Source organism: Rhinoderma darwinii, unplaced genomic scaffold (genome assembly GCF_050947455.1).
Source record: "Rhinoderma darwinii isolate aRhiDar2 unplaced genomic scaffold, aRhiDar2.hap1 Scaffold_687, whole genome shotgun sequence".
Lineage (NCBI taxonomy): Eukaryota > Metazoa > Chordata > Amphibia > Anura > Rhinodermatidae > Rhinoderma > Rhinoderma darwinii.
This window is the reverse complement of record NW_027464246.1, coordinates 83872-106592: the sequence shown is the minus strand read 5'-3', so window position 1 is coordinate 106592 and position 22721 is coordinate 83872. Positions and strand designations below refer to the sequence as shown.

Sequence of the window (22721 nt, the reverse complement as noted above, 5' to 3'; positions counted from 1 at the left end):
CACATGCTGCACTTTACAGTCAGTATAGTAACGCACGCTGCACTTTACAGTCAGTATAGTAACACATGCGGCACTTTACAGTCAGTATAGTAACACATGCTGCACTTTACAGTCAGTATAGTAACACATGCAGCACTTTACAGTCAGTATAGTAACACATGCGGCACTTTACAGTCAGTATAGTAACGCACGCTGCACTTTACAGTCAGTATAGTAACACATGCTGCTCTTTACAGTCAGTATAGTAACACATGCGGCACTTTACAGTCAGTATAGTAACACACGCTGCACTTTACAGTCAGTATAGTAACACACGCTGCACTTTACAGTCAGTATAGTAACACATGCTGCTCTTTACAGTCAGTATAGTAACACACGCTGCACTTTACAGTCAGTATAGTAACGCACGCTGCACTTTACAGTCAGTATAGTAACGCACGCTGCACTTTACAGTCAGTATAGTAACACACGCTGCTCTTTACAGTCAGTATAGTAACGCACGCTGCACTTTACAGTCAGTATAGTAACACACGCTGCACTTTACAGTCAGTATAGTAACACACGCTGCACTTTACAGTCAGTATAGTAACACATGCGGCACTTTACAGTCAGTATAGTAACACATGCTGCACTTTACAGACAGTATAGTAACGCACGCTGCTCTTTACAGTCAGTATAGTAACACACGCTGCACTTTACAGTCAGTATAGTAACACACGCTGCTCTTTACAGTCAGTATAGTAACACATGCTGCACTTTACAGTCAGTATAGTAACGCACGCTGCACTTTACAGTCAGTATAGTAACACACGCTGCACTTTACATTCAGTATAGTAACACACGCTGCTCTTTACAGTCAGTATAGTAACACATGCGGCACTTTACATTCAGTATAGTAACACACGCTGCTCTTTACAGTCAGTATAGTAACACATGAGGCACTTTACAGTCAGTATAGTAACGCACGCTGCTCTTTACAGTCAGTATAGTAACGCACGCTGCTCTTTACAGTCAGTATAGTAACACATGCTGCTCTTTACAGTCAGTATAGTAACACATGCTGCTCTTTACAGTCAGTATAGTAACACATGCTGCTCTTTACAGTCAGTATAGTAACACACGCTGCACTTTACAGTCAGTATAGTAACGCACGCTGCTCTTTACAGTCAGTATAGTAACACATGCTGCACTTTACAGTCAGTATAGTAACACACGCTGCACTTTACAGTCAGTATAGTAACACATGCTGCACTTTACAGTCAGTATAGTAACGCACGCTGCACTTTACAGTCAGTATAGTAACACATGCGGCACTTTACAGTCAGTATAGTAACGCACGCTGCACTTTACAGTCAGTATAGTAACACACGCTGCACTTTACAGTCAGTATAGTAACACACGCTGCTCTTTTCAGTCAGTATAGTAACACATGCTGCTCTTTACAGTCAGTAAAGTAACACACGCTGCACTTTACAGTCAGTATAGTAACGCACGCTGCACTTTACAGTCAGTATAGTAACGCACGCTGCACTTTACAGTCAGTATAGTAACACACGCTGCACTTTACAGTCAGTATAGTAACACACGCGGCACTTTACAGTCAGTATAGTAACGCACGCTGCATTTTACAGTCAGTATAGTAACGCACGCTGCACTTTACAGTCAGTATAGTAACACATGCGGCACTTTACAGTCAGTATAGTAGCACATGCAGCACTTTACAGTCAGTATAGTAACACATGCGGCACTTTACAGTCAGTATAGTAACACATGCGGCACTTTACAGTCAGTATAGTAACACACGCTGCACTTTACAATCAGTATAGTAACGCATGCGGCACTTTACAGTCAGTATAGTAACACATGCTGCACTTTACAGTCAGTATAGTAACACATGCTGCTCTTTACAGTCAGTATAGTAACACATGCTGCTCTTTACAGTCAGTATAGTAACACATGCTGCTCTTTACAGTCAGTATAGTAACACACGCTGCACTTTACAGTCAGTATAGTAACACACGCTGCACTTTACAGTCAGTATAGTAACACATGCGGCACTTTACAGTCAGTATAGTAACACATGCTGCACTTTACAGTCAGTATAGTAACGCACGCTGCTCTTTACAGTCAGTATAGTAACGCACGCTGCTCTTTACAGTCAGTATAGTAACACATGCTGCTCTTTACAGTCAGTATAGTAACACACGCTGCACTTTACAGTCAGTATAGTAACGCACGCTGCACTTTACAGTCAGTATAGTAACACATGCTGCACTTTACAGTCAGTATAGTAACGCACGCTGCACTTTACAGTCAGTATAGTAACACACGCTGCACTTTACATTCAGTATAGTAACACACGCTGCTTTTTACAGTCAGTATAGTAACACATGCTGCACTTTACAGTCAGTATAGTAACACATGCGGCACTTTACATTCAGTATAGTAACACACGCTGCTCTTTACAGTCAGTATAGTAACACACGCTGCACTTTACAGTCAGTATAGTAACGCACGCTGCACTTTACAGTCAGTATAGTAACACATGCTGCACTTTACAGTCAGTATAGTAACGCACGCTGCACTTTACAGTCAGTATAGTAACACACGCTGCACTTTACATTCAGTATAGTAACACACGCTGCTCTTTACAGTCAGTATAGTAACACATGCGGCACTTTACATTCAGTATAGTAACACACGCTGCACTTTACAGTCAGTATAGTAACACATGGTGCTCTTTACAGTCAGTATAGTAACGCACGCTGCTCTTTACAGTCAGTATAGTAACACACGCTGCTCTTTACAGTCAGTATAGTAACACATGCTGCTCTTTACAGTCAGTATAGTAACGCACGCTGCTCTTTACAGTCAGTATAGTAACACACGCTGCTCTTTACATTCAGTATAGTAACACATGCTGCTCTTTACAGTCAGTATAGTAACGCACGCTGCTCTTTACAGTCAGTATAGTAACACATGCTGCTCTTTACAGTCAGTATAGTAACACATGCTGCTCTTTACAGTCAGTATAGTAACACACGCTGCTCTTTACAGTCAGTATAGTAACACACGCTGCACTTTACAGTCAGTATAGTAACGCACGCTGCTCTTTACAGTCAGTATAGTAACACATGCTGCACTTTACAGTCAGTATAGTAACACACGCTGCACTTTACAGTCAGTATAGTAACACATGCTGCACTTTACAGTCAGTATAGTAACGCACGCTGCACTTTACAGTCAGTATAGTAACACATGCGGCACTTTAAAGTCAGTATAGTAACGCACGCTGCACTTTACAGTCAGTATAGTAACACACGCTGCTCTTTACAGTCAGTATAGTAACACACGCTGCACTTTACAGTCAGTATAGTAACGCACGCTGCAGTTTACAGTCAGTATAGTAACACACACTGCACTTTACAGTCAGTATAGTAACGCACGCTGCACTTTACAGTCAGTATAGTAACACATGCGGCACTTTACAGTCAGTATAGTAACGCACGCTGCACTTTACAGTCAGTATAGTAACACACGCTGCACTTTACAGTCAGTATAGTAACGCACGCTGCATTTTACAGTCAGTATAGTAACGCACGCTGCACTTTACAGTCAGTATAGTAACACATGCGGCACTTTACAGTCAGTATAGTAGCACATGCAGCACTTTACAGTCAGTATAGTAACACATGCGGCACTTTACAGTCAGTATAGTAACACATGCGGCACTTTACAGTCAGTATAGTAACACACGCTGCACTTTACAATCAGTATAGTAACGCATGCGGCACTTTACAGTCAGTATAGTAACACATGCTGCACTTTACAGTCAGTATAGTAACGCACGCTGCTCTTTACAGTCAGTATAGTAACACATGCTGCACTTTACAGTCAGTACAGTAACACACGCTGCACTTTACAGTCAGTATAGTAACACACGCTGCACTTTACAGTCAGTATAGTAACGAACGCTGCACTTTACAGTCAGTATAGTAATGCACGCTGCACTTTACAGTCAGTATAGTAACACACGCTGCACTTTACAATCAGTATAGTAATGCATGCGGCACTTTACAGTCAGTATAGTAACACATGCTGCACTTTACAGTCAGTATAGTAACACATGCTGCACTTTACAGTCAGTATAGTAACACATGCTGCTGTTTACAGTCAGTATAGTAACGCACGCTGCACTTTACAGTCAGTATAGTAACACACGCTGCACTTTACAGTCAGTATAGTAACACATGCAGCACTTTACAGTCAGTATAGTAACGAACGCTGTACTTTACAGTCAGTATAGTAACGCATGCTGCACTTTACAGTCAGTATAGTAACGCACGCTGCTCTTTACAGTCAGTATAGTAACACATGCTGCACTTTACAGTCAGTATAGTAACACATGCTGCTCTTTACAGTCAGTATAGTAACACATGCTGCTCTTTACAGTCAGTATAGTAATACATGCTGCACTTTACAGTCAGTATAGTAACGCACGCTGCACTTTACAGTCAGTATAGTAACGCACGCTGCACTTTACAGTCAGTACAGTAACACACGCTGCACTTTACAGTCAGTATAGTAACACATGCTGCTCTTTACAGTCAGTATAGTAACACATGCGGCACTTTACAGTCAGTATAGTAACGCACGCTGCTCTTTACAGTCAGTATAGTAACACACGCTGCACTTTACAGTCAGTATAGTAACACATGCTGCACTTTACAGTCAGTATAGTAACACATGCTGCTCTTTACAGTCAGTATAGTAACACACGCTGCTCTTTACAGTCAGTATAGTAACACACGCGGCACTTTACAGTCAGTATAGTAACACACGCTGCACTTAACAGTCAGTATAGTAACACACGCTGCACTTTACAGTCAGTATAGTAACACACGCTGCACTTTACAGTCAGTATAGTAACACATGCTGCACTTTACAGTCAGTATAGTAACACACGCTGCACTTTACAGTCAGTATAGTAACACATGCTGCACTTTACAGTCAGTATAGTAACACACGCTGCACTTTACAGTCAGTATAGTAACACACGCTGCACTTTACAGTCAGTATAGTAACACACGCTGCACTTTACAGTCAGTATAGTAACGCACGCTGCACTTTACAGTCAGTATAGTAACGCACACTGCACTTTACAGTCAGTATAGTAACACACGCGGCACTTTACAGTCAGTATAGAAACACGCGCTGTACTTTACAGTCAGTATAGTAACGCATGCTGCTCTTTACAGTCAGTATAGTAACGCACGCTGCACTTTACAGTCAGTATAGTAACACATGCTGCTCTTTACAGTCAGTATAGTAACGCACGCTGCACTTTACAGTCAGTATAGTAACACATGCTGCTCTTTACAGTCAGTATAGTAACACATGCTGCACTTTACAGTCAGTATAGTAACACATGCTGCTCTTTACAGTCAGTATAGTAACACACGCTGCTCTTTACAGTCAGTATAGTAACACACGCTGCTCTTTACAGTCAGTATAGTAACACATGCTGCTCTTTACAGTCAGTATAGTAACACATGCTGCTCTTTACAGTCAGTATAGTAACGCACGCTGCACTTTACAGTCAGTATAGTAACGCACGCTGCTCTTTACAGTCAGTATAGTAACACACGCTGCACTTTACAGTCAGTATAGTAACACACGCTGCACTTTACAGTCAGTATAGGAACACACGCTGCACTTTACAGTCAGTATAGTAACACACGCTGCACTTTACAGTCAGTATAGTAACACATGCTGCACTTTACAGTCAGTACAGTAACACACGCTGCACTTTACAGTCAGTATAGTAACACACGCTGCTCTTTACAGTCAGTATAGTAACGCATGCTGCTCTTTACAGTCAGTATAGTAACACACGCTGCTCTTTACAGTCAGTATAGTAACACACGCGGCACTTTACAGTCAGTATAGTAACACATGCTGCACTTTACAGTCAGTATAGTAACGCATGCTGCTCTTTACAGTCAGTATAGTAACGCACGCGGCACTTTACAGTCAGTATAGTAACACACGCTGCTCTTTACAGTCAGTATAGTAACACACGCGGCACTTTACAGTCAGTATAGTAACACACGCTGCACTTTACAGTCAGTATAGTAACACACGCTGCACTTTACAGTCAGTATAGTAACACGTGCTGCACTTTACAGTCAGTATAGTAACACGTGCTGCACTTTACAGTCAGTATAGTAACACATGCTGCACTTTACAGTCAGTATAGTAACACACGCTGCACTTTACAGTCAGTATAGTAACACATGCGGCACTTTACAGTCAGTATAGTAACACATGCTGCACTTTACAGTCAGTATAGTAACACACGCTGCACTTTACAGTCAGTATAGTAACACATGCTGCACTTTACAGTCAGTATAGTAACACATGCTGCACTTTACAGTCAGTATAGTAACACATGCTGCACTTTACAGTCAGTATAGTAACACACGCTGCACTTTACAGTCAGTATAGTAACACACGCGGCACTTTACAGTCAGTATAGTAACACATGCTGCACTTTACAGTCAGTATAGTAACGCATGCTGCACTTTACAGTCAGTATAGTAACGCATGCTGCTCTTTACAGTCAGTATAGTAACACACGCTGCACTTTACAGTCAGTATAGTAACACATGCTGCACTTTACAGTCAGTATAGTAACGCACGCTGCTTTTTACAGTCAGTATAGTAACACATGCTGCACTTTACAGTCAGTATAGTAACGCACGCTGCTCTTTACAGTCAGTATAGTAACACACGCTGCTCTTTACAGTCAGTATAGTAACACACGCTGCACTTTACAGTCAGTATAGTAACACATGCTGCACTTTACAGTCAGTATAGTAACACATGCGGCACTTTACAATCAGTAGAATAACACATGCGGCACTTTACAGTCAGTATAGTAACACATGCTGCACTTTACAATCAGTAGAATAACACATGCGGCACTTTACAGTCAGTATAGTAACGCACGCTGCTCTTTACAGTCAGTATAGTAACACACGCTGCACTTTACAGTCAGTATAGTAACACACGCTGCACTTTACAGTCAGTATAGTAACACACGCTGCACTTTACAGTCAGTATAGTAACACATGCTGCACTTTACAGTCAGTATAGTAACACATGCGGCACTTTACAGTCAGTATAGTAACACACACGGCACTTTACAGTCAGTATAGTAACACATGCGGCACTTTATAGTCAGTATAGTAACACACACGGCACTTTACAGTCAGTATAGTAACACATGCTGCACTTTATAGTCAGTATAGTAACACACACGGCACTTTACAGTCAGTATAGTAACGCACACGGCACTTTACAGTCAGTATAGTAACGAACGCTGCACTTTACAGTCAGTATAGTAACACATGCGGCACTTTACAGTCAGTATAGTAACACATGCTGCTCTTTACAGTCAGTATAGTAACGCATGCTGCACTTTACAGTCAGTATAGTAACACATGCTGCTCTTTACAGTCAGTATAGTAACACATGCTGCTCTTTACAGTCAGTATAGTAACACATGCTGCACTTTACAGTCAGTATAGTAACACATGCGGCTCTTTACAGTCAGTATAGTAACACATGCTGCACTTTACAGTCAGTATAGTAACACATGCTGCACTTTACAGTCAGTATAGTAACACATGCGGCTCTTTACAGTCAGTATAGTAACACACGCTGCACTTTACAGTCAGTATAGTAACGCACGCTGCTCTTTACAGTCAGTATAGTAACGCGCGCTGCACTTTACAGTCAGTATAGTAACACATGCTGCACTTGACAGTCAGTATAGTAACGCACGCTGCTCTTTACAGTCAGTATAGTAACACACGCTGCACTTTACAGTCAGTATAGTAACACATGCTGCACTTTACAGTCAGTATAGTAACGCACGCTGCACTTTACAGTCAGTATAGTAACGCATGCAGCACTTTACAGTCAGTATAGTAACACATACTGCACTTTACAGTCAGTATAGTAACACATGCTGCTCTTTACAGTCAGTATAGTAACGCACGCTGCACTTTACAGTCAGTATAGTAACGCATGCAGCACTTTACAGTCAGTATAGTAACGCACGCTGCACTTTACAGTCAGTATAGTAACGCATGCAGCACTTTACAGTCAGTATAGTAACACATGCTGCTCTTTACAGTCAGTATAGTAACGCATGCTGCACTTTACAGTCAGTATAGTAACACACGCTGTTCTTTGCAGTCAGTATAGTAACACACGCTGCACTTTACAGTCAGTATAGTAACACACGCTGCTCTTTACAGTCAGTATAGTAACACACGCTGCTCTTTACAGTCAGTATAGTAACACACGCTGTTCTTTGCAGTCAGTATAGTAACACACGCTGCACTTTACAGTCAGTATAGTAACACATGCGGCACTTTACAGTCAGTATAGTAACACATGCTGCACTTTACAGTCAGTATAGTAACACACGCTGCACTTTACAGTCAGTATAGTAACACATGCTGCACTTTACAGTCAGTATAGTAACACACGCTGCACTTTACAGTCAGTATAGTAACACACGCTGCACTTTACAGTCAGTATAGTAACACACGCTGCACTTTACAGTCAGAATAGTAACACATGCGGCTCTTTACAGTCAGTATAGTAACACACGCTGCACTTTACAGTCAGTATAGTAACACGCTGCACTTTACAGTCAGTATAGTAACGCACGCTGCACTTTACAGTCAGTATAGTAACACACGCTGCACTTTACAGTCAGTATAGTAACGCACGCTGCACTTTACAGTCAGTATAGTCTGGTCTGAGGACTGTAATTATTTAGGGGTCTGGTCTGGGGTCTGTAATTATTTAGGGGTCTGGTCTGGGGTCTGTATTTAGTTAGGGGTCTGGTCTGTGATTATTAAGGGGTCTGGTCTGGGGTCTGTATTTATTTAGGGGTCTGGTCTGGGGTCTGCATTTATTTAGGGGTCTGGTCTGGGGTCTGTATTCATATAGGGGTCTGGTCTGGGGTCTGTATACATTTAGGGTTCTAGTCTTGGGTCTGTATTTATTTAGGGGTCTGGTCTGTGATCTGCATTGATTTAGGGGTCTTGTCTTGGGTCTGTATTTATTTAGGGGTCTGGTCTGGGGTCTGTATTTATTTAGGGGTCTGGTCTGGGGTCTGTATTTATTTAGGGGTCTAGTCTTGGGTCTGTATTTATTTAGGGGTCTGGTCTAAGGTCTGCATTTATTTAGGAGTCTGGTCTGTGGTCTGTATTTATTTATGGGTCTAGTCTGGCGTCTGCATTTATTTAGTGCTCTAGTCTTGGGTCTGTATTTATTTAGGGGTCTGGTCTGGGGTCTGTATTTATTAAGGGGTCTAGTCTGGGGTCTGTATTTATTTAGGGGTCTAGTCTGGCGTCTGCATTTATTTAGTGCTCTAGTCTTGGGTCTGTATTTATTTAGGGGTCTGGTCTGGGGTCTGTATTTATTAAGGGGTCTGGTCTGGGGTCTGTATTTATTTAGGGGTCTGGTCTGGGGTCTGAATTTATTTAGGGGTCTGGTCTGGGGTCATTAAATATTTAGGGGTCTGGTCTGTGGTCTGCATTGATTTAGGGGTCTGGTCTGTGGTCTGTATTTATTTAGGGGTCTGGTCTGGGGTCTGTATTTATTTAGGGGTCTGGTCTGGGGTCTGTATTTATTTAGTTATCTAGTCTGGGGTCTGCATTCATTTAGGCGTCTACTCTGGGGTCTGTATTTATTTAGGGGTCTGGTCTGGGGTCTGTATTCATTTAGGGGTCTGGTTTGGGGTCTGTATTTATTTAGGGGTCTGGTCTGTGGTCTGTGTTTATTAAGGGGTCTGGTCTAGGGTCAGAATTTATTTAGGGGTCTGGTTTGGGGTCTGTATTGATTTAGGGGTCTGGTCTGGGGTCTGTATTTATTTAGGGGTCTGGTTTGGGGTCTGTATTCATTTAGGGGTCTAGTCTGGGGTCTGTATTTATTTAGGGGTCCAGTCTGGGGGTCTGTATTCATTTAGGGGTCTGTTCTGGGGTCTGTATTTATTTAGGGGTCTAGTCTGGGGTCTGTATTTGTTTAGCGGTCCGGGCTGTGATCTGTATTTATTTAGGGGTCTGGTCTGGGGTCTGTATTTATTTAGGGGTCTGGTGTCTGTATTTATTTTGGGATTTAGTCTGGGGTCTGCATTCATTTAGGCGTCTACTCTGGGGTCTGTATTTATTTAGGGGTCTGGTCTTGGGTCTGTATTCATTTAGGGGTCTACTCTGGGGTCTGTATTTATTTAGGGGTGTGGTCTGGGGTCTGTATTTATTTAGAGGTCTAGTCTGGGGTCTGCATTTATTTAGGGGTCTGGTTTGGGGTCTGTATTTAGTTAGGGGTCTGGTCTGTGGTCTGTGTTTATTAAGGGGTCTGGTCTAGGGTCAGAATTTATTTAGGGGTCTGGTTTGGGGTCTGTATTGATTTAGGGGTCTGGTCTGGGGTCTGTATTTATTTAGGGGTCTGGTTTGGGGTCTGTATTCATTTAGGGGTCTAGTCTGGGGTCTGTATTTATTTAGGGGTCCAGTCTGGGGGTCTGTATTTATTTAGGGGTCCGGTCTGGGGTCTGGATTTATTTAGGGGTCTGGTCTGGGGTCTGTAAATATTTAGGGGTCTGGTCTGTGGTCTGCATTGATTTAGGGGTCTGGTCTGGGGTCTATATTTATTTAGGGGTCTGGTCTGGGTTCTGTATTCATTTAGGGGTCTAGTCTGTGGTCTGTATATATTTAGGGGTCCAGTCTGGGGTCTGTATTTATTTAGGGGTCCGGTCTGGGGTCTGTATTTATTTAGGCGTCTGGTCTGGGGTCTGTAATTATTTTGGGGTCTGGTCTGTGGTCTGTATTTATTTAGGAGTCTGGTCTGGGGTGTGCATTTATTTAGGGGTCTAGTCCTGGATCTGTATTTATTTAGGGGTCTGGTCTGGGATCTGTATTTATTTAGGGGTCCGGTCTTTGTCTGTATTTTTTTAGGGGTCTGGTCAGGGGTCTGCATTTATTTAGGGGTCTAGTCTGGGGTCTGTATATATTTAGGGGTCCAGTCTGGGGTCTGCATTTATTTAGGGGTCTAGTCTGGGGTCTGTATTTATTTAGGGGTCTGGTCTGGGGTCTGTATTTATTTAGGGATCTAGTCTGGGGTCTGCATTCATTTAGGCGTCTACTCTGGGGTCTGTATTTATTTAGGGGTCTGGTCTGGGGTCTGTATTCATTTAGGGGTCTACTCTGGGGTCTGTATTTATTTAGGGGTGTGGTCTGGGGTCTGTATTTATTTAGAGGTCTAGTCTGGGGTCTTCATTTATTTGGGGGACTGGTCTGTGTTCTGTATTGATTTAGGGGTCTGGTCTGGGGTCTGTATTTATTTAGGGGTCTGCTCCGGGGTCTGTATTTATTTAGGGGTCTGGTTTGGGGTCTGTATTCATTTAGGGGTCTAGTCTGGGGTCTGTATTTATTTAGGGGTCTGGTCTGTGGTCTGCATTTAGGGGTCTAGTCTGGGGTCTGCATTTATTTAGGGGTCTGGTCTGGGGTCTGCATTTATTTAGGGGTCTGGGGTCTGTATTTATTTAGGGGTCAGGTCTTTGGTCTGTATTCATTTAGGGGTCTAGTCTTGGGTCTGTATTTTTTTAGGGGTCTGGTCTGGGGTTTACATTTATTTAGGGGTCTGGTCTGGGGTTTACGTTTATTTAGGGGTCTGGTCTGGGGTCTGCATTTATTTATGGGTCTGGTCTGGGGTCTGCATTTAGGGGTCTAGTCTGGGGTCTGCATTTATTTAGGGGTCTGGTCTGGGGTCTGCATTTATTTAGGGGACTGGTCTGGGGTCTGTAATTATTTAGGGGTCTAGTCTGGGGTCTGTATTTATTTAGGGGTCTAGTCTGGGGTCTGCATTTATTTAGGAGTCTGGTCTGGTGTCTGTATTTATTTAGGGGTCTGGTCTGGGGTCTGTATTCATTTAAGGGTCTAGTCTTGGATCTGTATTTATTTAGGAGTCTGGTCTGGGGTCTGTATTTATTTAGGGGTCCGATCTGGGGTCTGCATTTATTTAGGAGTCTGGTCTAGTGTCAGTATTTATTTAGGGGTCTGGTCTGTGGTCTGTATTTATTTAGGGGTCTGGTTTGGGGTCTGTATTCATTTAGGGGTCTAGTCTTGGGTCTGTATTTGTTTAGGGGTGTGGTCTGCATTAATTTAGTAGTCTGCTCTGGGGTCTGTATTCATTTAGGGGTCTGGTTTGGGGTCTGTATTCATTTAGGGGTCTAGTCTTGGGTCTGTATTTGTTTAGGGGTGTGGTCTGCATTAATTTAGTAGTCTGCTCTGGGGTCTGTATTCATTTAGGGGTCTGGTTTGGGGTCTGTATTCATTTAGGGGTCTAGTCTGTGCTCTGTATTTATTTAGGGGTCCAGTCTGGGGGTCTGTATTTATTTAGGTGTCCGGTCTGGGGTCTTGGATTTATTTAGGGGTCTGGTCTGGGGTCTGTAAATATTTAGGGGCCTGGACTGGGGTCTGCATTGATTTAGGGGTCTGGTCTGGGGTCTATATTTATTTAGGGGTCTGGTCTGAGTTATGTATTCATTATTGCTCTAGTCTTGGGTCTGTATTTATTTATGGGTCTGGTCTAGGGTCTGCATTTATTTAGGGGTCTGGTCTGGGGTCTGTATTTATTTAGGGGACTGGTCTGTTGTCTGCTTTGATTTAGGGGTCTGCTCTGTGGTCTGTATTTATTTAGGGGTCTGGTTTGGGGTCTGTATTCATTTAGGGGTCTAGTCTTGGGTCTGTATTTGTTTAGGGGTCTGGTCTGTGGTCTGCATTAATTTAGGGGTCTAGTCTGTGCTCTGTATTTATTTAGGGGTCCAGTCTGGGGGTCTGTATTTATTTAGGGGTCCGGTCTGGGGTCTGGATTTATTTAGGGGTCTGGTCTGGGGTCTGTAAATATTTAGGGGTCTGGTCTGGGTTCTATATTTATTTAGGGGTCTGGTCTGAGTTATGTATTCATTTATTGCTCTAGTCTTGGGTCTGTATTTATTTATGGGTCTGGTCTAGGGTCTGCATTTATTTAGGGGTCTAGTCTGGGGTCTGCATTTATTTAGGGATCTAGTCTGGGGTCTGTATTTATTTAGGGGTTCGGTCTGGGGTCTGCATTAATTTGAGGGTCTGGTCTGGGTTCCTTATTTATTAAGGGGTCTAGTCTGGAGTCTGTATTCATTTAGGGGTCCGGTCTGGGGTCTGTATTCATTTAGGGTCTAGTCTTGGGTCTGTATTTTTTTAGGCGTCTTGTCTGGGGTTTACATTTATTTAGGGGTCTGGTTTGGGGTCTGTATTTATTTAGGGGTCTGGTCTGGGGTTTACATTTATTTAGGGGTCTGGTCTGGGGTCTGCATTTATTTAGGGGTCTGGTCTGGGGTTTACATTTATTTAGGGGTCTGGTCTGGGGTCTGCATTTAGGGGTCTAGTCTGGGGTCTGCATTTATTTAGGGGTCTGGTCTGGGGTCTGCATTTATTTAGGGGTCTGGTCTGGGGTCTGTGTTTATTTAGGGGTCTTGTCTGGGGTTTACATTTATTTAGGGGTCTAGTCTGGGGTCTGTATTTATTTAGGAGTCTGGTCTGATGTCTGTATTTATTTTGGGGTCTAGTCTGGGGTCTGTATTCATTTAGGGGTCTAGTCTTGGGTCTGTATCTATTTAGGAGTCTGGTCTGGGGTCTGTATTTATTTAGGGGTCCGATCTGGGGTCTGCATTTATTTAGGAGTCTGGTCTAGTGTCAGTATTTTTTTAATGGTCTGGTCTGTGGTCTGCTTTGATTTAGGGGTCTGCTCTGTGGTCTGTATTTATTAAGGGGTCTAGTCTGGGGTCTGTATTCATTTAGGGGTCTAGGCTGGGGTCTGTATTTAATTAGGATTCTGGTCTGGGGTCTGTATTCATTTAGGGGTCTAGTCTTGGGTCTGTATTTATTTAGGGGTCCGGTCTGTGGTCTGTATTTATTTAGGGGTCTGGTCTGGGGTCTGTATTTATTTAGGGGTCTGGTCTGGGGTCTGTAATTATTTAGGGGTCTGGTCTGTGGTCTGCATTTATTTTGGGGTCTAGTCTGGAGTCTGTATTTATTTAGGGATCTAGTCTGGGGTCTGCATTCATTTAGGGGTCTACTCTGGGGTCTGTATTTAGGGGTCTGGTCTGGGGTCTGCATTTATTTACGGTTCTGGTCTGGGGTCTGTATTTATTTAGGGGTCTAGACTGGGGTCTGCATTTATTTAGGGGTCTGGTCTGGGGTCTGTATTTATTTTGGGGTCTGGTCTGGGGTCTGCATTTATTTAGGGGTCTAGTCTGGGGTCTGCATTTATTTAGGGGTCTAGTCTGGGTCTGTATTTATTTAGGGATCTGGTCTGTGGTCTGCATTGACTTAGGGGGCTGCTCTGGGGTCTGTATTTATTTAGGCGTCTGGTCTGCGGTCTGTGTTTATTTAGGGGTCTGGTCTGGGGTCTGCATTTATTTAGGGGACTATTCTGGGGTCTGCATTTATTTAGGGGTCTAGTCTGGGGTCTGTATTTATTTAGGAGTCTGTTCTGGTGTCTGTATTTATTTAGGGGTCTGGTCTGGGGTCTGCATTGATTTAGGGGTCTGCTCTGGGGTCTATTTATTTAGGGGTCTGGTCTGAGGTCTGTATTCATTTGGGGGTGTGGTCTGGGGTCTGTATTTAATTAGGGGTCTGGTCTGAGGTCTGTATTCATTTAGGGGTCTAGTGTTGGGTCTGTATTTATTTAGGGATCTGCTCTGGGGTCTGTATTTAATTAGGGGTCTAGTCTTGGGTCTGTATTTATTTAGGGGTGTGGTCTGGGGTCTGTATTTAATTAGGATTCTGGTCTGGGGTCTGTATTTATTTAGGGGTCTGTATTTATTTAGGGGTCTAGTCTTGGGTCTGTATTTATTTAGGGGTCTGGTCTGGGGTCTGTATTTACGGGTCTGGTCTGGGGTCTGCATTTATTTATGGGTCTGGTCTGGGGTCTGTATTTATTTAGGGGTCTGGTCTTGGGTCTGCATTTATTTAGGGGTCTGGTCTGCGGTCTGTGTTTATTTAGGGGTCTGGTCTGGGGTCTACATTTATTTAGGGGTCTAGTCTGGGTCTGTATTTATTTAGGGGTCTGATCTGGGGTCTCCATTGATTTAGGGGTCTAGTCTGGGGTCTGTATTTATCTAGGGGTCCGGTCTGAGGTCTGCATTTATTTAGGGGTCTAGTCTGGGTCTGTATTTATTTAGGGGTCTGGTCTGGGGTCTCCATTGATTTAGGGGTCTAGTCTGGGGTAAATAGGCTAAATAATTTTCCCTTAATAACCGGGTCAGTAACTCATCAGGGGTCTCCCCATTTTTCTGTAATTTTGGGTTTAATCCACGGTTCTCCTCTGTTTCATCTGGTGGTTCCAACAATCCCGAGGTAGATCTCGTTCATCGGGAACTGTTCACAGTCTGAGCCCAGGTTCAGAAGAAACTAGAGGCGTCCCAGAGCATACAAAAGCAAAGCACCACACACTTTTCAAAAAAGTGCCAAAGGCAGCGTAAACTGACCAAAAACTTTCCCGCAAATTGCGACTTTTGGGACTTTTCTATGCCAGATAAGCGGCTTAGCATGGTTAATAAATTCTCCTCTAAGGCTACAGACAGTAATACAATATTTTAATGCAAGGATGTGTACACTCAGTGTCTGACTGAGGTACCTTGGACCCACCAAAGGAAATAATTCTTGGGGGTCTACACTTCCACTATATAGAAATAATGTGAACACTCTTAATTGTGTACTAAAAACGTGTGTAGTAAAACAAAGACCAATATTCCCACCATATAGTGACAGATATCAGTCCTACACAGGCATTCTGCAGACCATATATACTACCGTTCAAAAGTTTAGGGTCACTTAGAAATTTCCTTATTTTTGAAAGAAAAGCACAGTTTTTTTCCAATGAAGATAACATTCAATTAATCAGAAATACACTCTATCCATTGTTAATGTGGTAAATGACTATTCTAGCTGTAAACGTCTGGTTTTAATGCAATATCTACATAGGTGTATAGAGGCCCATTTCCAGCAACCATCACTCCAGTGTTCTAATGGTACATTGTGTTTGCTAACTGTGTTAGAAGGCTAATGGATGATTAGAAAACACTTGAAAACCCTTGTGCAATTATGTTAGCACCGCTGTAAACAGTTTTGCTGTTTAGAGGAGCCATAAAACTGACCTTCCTTTGAGCTAGTTGAGAATCTGGAGCATTACATTTGTGGGTTCGATAAAACTCTCCAAATGGCTAGAAAAATAGAGCTTTCATGTGAAACTCGACAGTCTATTCTTGTTCTTAGAAATGAAGGCTATTCCATGCGAGAAATTGCCAAGAAACTGCAGATTTCCTACAACGGTGTGTACTACTCCCTTCAGAGGACAGCACAAACAGGCTCTAACCAGAGTAGAAAGAGAAGTGGGAGGCCCCGCTGCACAACTGAGCAACAAGTCAAGTACATTAGAGTCTCTAGTTTGAGAAATAGACGCCTCACAGGTCCTCAACTGGCAGCTTCATTAAATAGTACCTGCAAAACGGCAGTGTCAACGTCTACAGTGAAGAGGCGACTCCGGGATGCTGGCCTTCAGGGCAGAGTGGAAAAGAAAAAGCCATATCTGAGACTGGCTAAAAAAAAGGAAAAGATTAATATGGGCAAAAGCTCACAGACATTGGACAGAGGAATAGACCTAAAAACGAACCAAAAATGGGACACAACCCTAAAGCAAGTAATGTACTCAAAAGATAAAAGTACAAAAAATCTTGAGGCGTTTATTCACCCATCCACTCCATCGATCCTCCACGCTCCTCATCATGTCTCTGGGTATGTGCACAGGTTTTTTCAGCCCTTTGTAGCCTCCACAATATTATGCTATTTCAGCCAGCCATATTTTTCTTGGCTACTTGAGCCTTTATACTGTCTGCATATGTTTTCTAGTAATAATTTTTTACGTACTACTGATTATATTGTACAGATTGTGCACGTATTATTACATGCACCACTTATTGTGCAGGCTACGTATACTGACATACTTTACACACTGCTCATCTAGCTGATTACATGGCACTATGTATGGGACTTACCTCCCCATACCCCCGGGTTTACCAATTACTTACCTATAAGGGTATGTTCACACGGCGGGGGTCCGTAACGGCTGAAATTACGGGGATGTTTCAGCCTGAAAACATCCCCGTAATTTCAGCCGTACCGGCATGTGCAGGCGCTTGAACGCCGCGTCAATTACGGCCGTAATTAGCGCTGCTATTCATTGGAGTCAATGAATAGCGGCTCCAATTACGGCCAAAGAAGTGACAGGTCACTTCTTCTACGCGGGCGTCTATTTACGCGCCGTCATTTGACAGCGGCGCGTAAATATACGCCTCGTGTGAACAGACAAACGTCTGCCCATTGCTTTCAATGGGCAGATGTTTGTCAGCGCTATTGAGGCGCTATTTTCGGGCGTAATTCGGGGCAAAAACGCCCGATTTACGTCCGTAAATAGGCCGTGTGAACATACCCTAATTGAGCGTGTGTTAGGTCTCTAGTGGACGGTTGATTCTGTTGGTTCTGGTCTTTTTCACCTGACCCTGTTGTACATGTCTCCGTGTTTATTGTATCAGATCTCTTTTCCCATTATTTGTCATTGTTATTATATTTAATAAAGATTTTTTGTACTTTTATCTTTTGAGTACATTACTTGCTTTAGGGTTGTGTCCCATTTTTGGTTCGTTTTTAGGTCTATACATTTAAAGGGACCCCAGTACACGCCATTACTGGTGTGAGGTTGTTGTTTAGGTTATTGGACAGAGGAAGATTGGAAAAAAGTGTTATGGACAGACTAATCGAAGTTTGAGGTGTTTGGATCACACAGAAGAACATTTGTGAGACGCAGAACAACTGAAAAGATGCTGGAAGAGTGCTTGACGTCATCTGTCAAGCATGGTGGAGGTAATGTGATGGTCTGGGGTTGCTTTGGTGCTGGTAAAGTGGGAGATTTGTACAAGGTAAAAGGGATTTTGAATAAGGAAGGCTATCACTCCATTTTGCAACACCATGCCATACCCTGTGGACAGCGCTTGATTGGAGCCAATTTCATCCTACAACAGGACAATGACCCAAAGCACACCTCCAAATGATGCAAGAACTATTTAGGGAAGAAGCAGGCAGCTGGTATTCTATCTGTAATGGAGTGGCCAGCACAGTCACCAGATCTCAACCCCATAGAGCTGTTGTGGGAGCAGCTTGACCGTATGGTACGCAAGAAGTGCCCATCAAGCCAATCCAACTTGTGGGAGGGGCTTCTGGAAGCATGGGGTGAAATTTCTCCCGATTACCTCAGCAAATTAACAGCTAGAATGCCAAAGGTCTGAAATGCTGTAATTGCTGCAAATGGAGCATTCTTTGACAAAAGCAAAGTTTGAAGGAGAAAATTATTATTTCAAATAAAAATCATTATTTCTAACCTTGTCAATGTCTTGACTATATTTTCTAGTCATTTTGCAACTCATTTGATAAATATAAGTGTGAGTTTTCATGGAAAACACAAAATTGTCTGGGTGACCCTAAACTTTTGAACGGTAGTGTAAGTGAATACAGTGCAGTGAAATTCAGTGACTCACAGGTGACATCTTCTCAGATTGGAGTCATTCATGTTCTCTTTTCTTCTTCATCCGGCCCAGAACGCCATGTTGACTTCCAGTCTTTTTCATCTCCAATGCCCAAGCGCGAACCACAAGATACATCATGAAAGTGTTGATGTAACCTGTATACCACGTTCACGTGGCCCAATGTGCCACGTCACAGCGTATTCAAATCATGGAAGCGTTCAGTCTACATGACTACCGCCCGTCACGGTGCGCATACCTTAGATCAAAATTTTGACATAAAACTAACTCTAAACCTCATAAGTTAATTTTCTTTAGCTATTATACTAGGATGTACAATTCTATATTAAAATATTATCATATTAGTCATGTGTCCTAGTATACCCACATCCAGCGATGGGTGGGATGGGTGAAACATAAAATAGTTTTCCATGAGTTTTGGACTGCGATGTGCTGCTGATCTATCCTTTTGGGGGTAATATACAGGGAATATGGGGGTTATATAAGGGACTCTCATCATCCCTGTATATACCAGCCATCATCCCCATATATAACCACCATTATCCGTGTATGTACCAGCCCACCATTATCTCGGTATAAAATCTCCATCACCCCTGTATATACCATTAGGGCGGGCACTGTCAGCTTGCTGTGGCGTGCGGGCATTGTGGCTAAACAAGAAGTAAATGGGGTGGGCATTGAGGACACCGTGGACCAATAGGATGCCTGAAACGCCGGTATATGGGAGAAGTCCAGCAGAATCTGAAAATATGCCTCCTGATTGCTTAAAGGCTATGTACACCTTTGCACTGTTTTTTTTTAAATTGTCTTGTATGTATTGTACAATATAAATCACATTTCTAATTGGTCTACCATTTGTCTTCTGTACCTGCAGTGTATTTCAGTTTATGGTCAGCTGCTGTATTCAGTTATCTCTCTTAGGCCCTGTTCACACCTGCGTTGGTGTGTTTTGTTGTTCTCTCCGTCAGTGGTGCAGAACAAAGGAATAACGGAAGCAACGGTTCAGTCGCACAACGGACACCGCCACCTGCCGACAGAACCCATTGACATTAGTGGATTTCCATTGGCCGTGATTTTACCAGAGACAATAGTGCAGATGTGAACGAGGCCTTATCTGTCAGTCATCACCCTAATGGCAAACTGAGCAGCTCCTCTTTTGCAGGCTCATGAACAAGCATTTACTGTGTAATCTACGCATGTGCATGGTCCTAGTTACTGCATACCTCCTAACCGTCCCGGATACAGCGGGACAGTCCAGGATTCCGGGCGGTGTTACGCTGTACCAAGCGGCCGGTGGTATGTCTTGGTGTCAACTGTATCTGCGTCCTCAGGATGCAGATACAGTTGAATCCAATGCTAATGTAAGGGATCGTCAGCTCCCTGCTTCTGTATTAGTACCACTCGCCGAGGAATTCCCGGGCACAGCGCTACTTTAAGTGCGGAGCCCCTTATCTCACTATCCATATATATACATTGCCGATGGTCTGGCCGGGGATTCCGCTCCTAGGTGGAACCCCTGATGTCACTGTCCATATATGTACAGTTACATCAAGGGCTCCTCCTGGAGTGCAATCCCTGGCCACAGCCTGCTCCTATAGGGAATGCCTTACGTCACTGTCCATATATGGACAGTGACGGCAGGGGCTCCTCCTGGAGTGGAATCCCTGGGGGGGTGGGCACCATCTACATGGGAACTGTGTGTGACACTATCTATATGGGCACTGGCGCTTTATATGTGTGCACTGGTACTAGAGGTAGCTAAAGGGGCATTAAACTGTATGGGGGCAGCTATTTGTCATAATTTCTAGCAACGCATTCCCTTTAATACTGGCGTTTCATACACCAGTCCTATTAAACAGTTTGCTGGAGTAAGATGCAACACATTTATTAACAGGCGAATGACTCTTAATAAATGTGTCGCATCTTTTAGTTGCAGTGCGGCCTGTCATCAGTACTTTCTAGGTGCTGCGGCCTGCTGTACATTTAAAGTACATTTTTAAAATGTATTTTATTGTCTGATTGGGGGGGGGCATACAGTCTGATTGGGGGGAGGTATGGGTCTGGCACGGACATTTGCCTTGTTACGCCCCCCAGAGATAAATCTGGGTCGCACTATACATATAGATTTCTGCTATAATTGACATCAGTTACTGGCGTAAATTATAGTAAAATTGTTGGCCATTTCTGCTATGCCCCGCTCATTATTTGCCCCCAAAAATGTCGACATTTGCGCATTTTGTGAATTTTCTACGCTAGTAAACTGTTGTAGAAAGGTTAATATATTCCCCCCAAAGGCTACAGACCGTAATACAATATCTTAATGTAAGGATGTGTACACTTAATTGTGCAGCAACGCTTGTTGTCTCCATTCTATGTCAGTGTGGGAAGTAGATGTCCGGCCTTATGATTTTGTGATATGTGATAGACCCAGAATCCCAATCACCAAACCAAAGAATGCAAAATAAAGACACAAAACATTATAATTGGGTGTTAAATGGTCAAAACTTTTATTATATTATATGACCAAACCCAAAATGGCAAACCTCCGACTCACGAAGAGTCACCCTCCAGCACGCAGGAAAGGAAAAACCCCCTGTGGAGGAAACCTCTAGGGAAACCATGGCTGGAGGATTGCCCTTCCTCTGGGCTTAGAAGGTGCCAAAATATCATTTGTAACAGAATTTGTACGTTTTCTCAGATTTTCAAGGAAAGACAATACAATGAACGAACGACATAAAACACATAAATCGGCTGATCTGGTTGGCTAGGCGGATGTCTCTCTTCCTGGGCACCCATTAAAATGAATGGGCGATCCACGGATGAGACGGGTCCTCCAGATGCCTCCTTGTAGTACCTGTCTCCGCTCCGGCTAATAGAGGGGGATCTCCTGCTGGAAACCCCCCTCTATTACAGACAACCCGTATGAAGAGGATGGCATCACTGTGATGAAGAAGTGGTCTGGGGTGAAGGGTTTCCCTGCTAGAACCTCCAAATTACATCAGGTCGGTATTGGTGGGGAAGTCAAGCTCAAGGTCCTCAGTCCCATCCAATATGGCGCTGAATGTGGCAGTAAAACCTTCTAATATGGAATCTTCTTTATGTCATAAACATTTGTATTTATGACATCAGCACCTTCATCATCATTACTACAGGAGTTTATTACCACTGCACAACTCATACATTGTGACGTCACCCACAGTGGTCTGAAGTGTTAACCCTTTAATGACTGGCAGTGTACTTACCACAGAGGCCATAAAGCTGAATAGAACATATCAGCGGCCATAAAGGAAAAGGGATAATGCAGGGAGCATCTCCGCACAAGAACTATCCATGACAAAGGGCTGTCCAGGATGAGAGAACTTGTCTGCTTTCTCCAAAAACCAGCACCACACCTGTCCATAGGTTGTGTGTGGTACTACAGCTCATTACCATTCACTTCAATGGAGCTAACCTGCAATACCAGATACAACCTGTGGATAGGTGTGGTGCTGTATTTGGAAGAAAGCAGACATATTTTTCTAATCCTGCACAGCTCCTGTTAGAAATAGTTCAAAAAAAGTGGGGGGAGAAGGAGAAGAAGGGGAGAGGGAAAGAAGAAATTAAAAAAAGGGAAAAACAGGAACTCTGAGGTAAAAGAAATCAAACTAGACTGAAAGGAGTCTGCTGGAGGTGCCAGATGGAAAGACAGATTTCTGCCATGGGGACCAGATTAGTTGAAATGTATCATGAAGGGGGGCTTCAGAGAGTGGGTTTTAACCCCTTCCCGCCCTATGAAGTTCTGTTGCATTGAAAAACTATGCAGTTCATCTTCGAATGCAGCGTCACAAAAACAAATTATTTAGTAAAAAATAAAACTATATAAATTTGGTATCGCCATAATCGTAACGACCCGCAGAATCAAGTTATCATGCAATTCATGCCGCCCGATGAACACTGTAAAATCAAAACACAAATGGCGGAATTACAGGTTTTTTTTCAATTCACCCCACAAAATGTAGGTTTTTAA

The 22721-nt window shown here is 43.2% G+C and overlaps 1 protein-coding gene across 1 annotated transcript in view; it reads right to left on the bottom strand.

Annotated features, from left to right (window-relative positions):
• Positions 1-22721, bottom strand: part of LOC142728725 (protein kinase C delta type-like) — a 154383-nt gene that overhangs the window by 57602 nt on the left and 74060 nt on the right. The window lies entirely within an intron of this gene.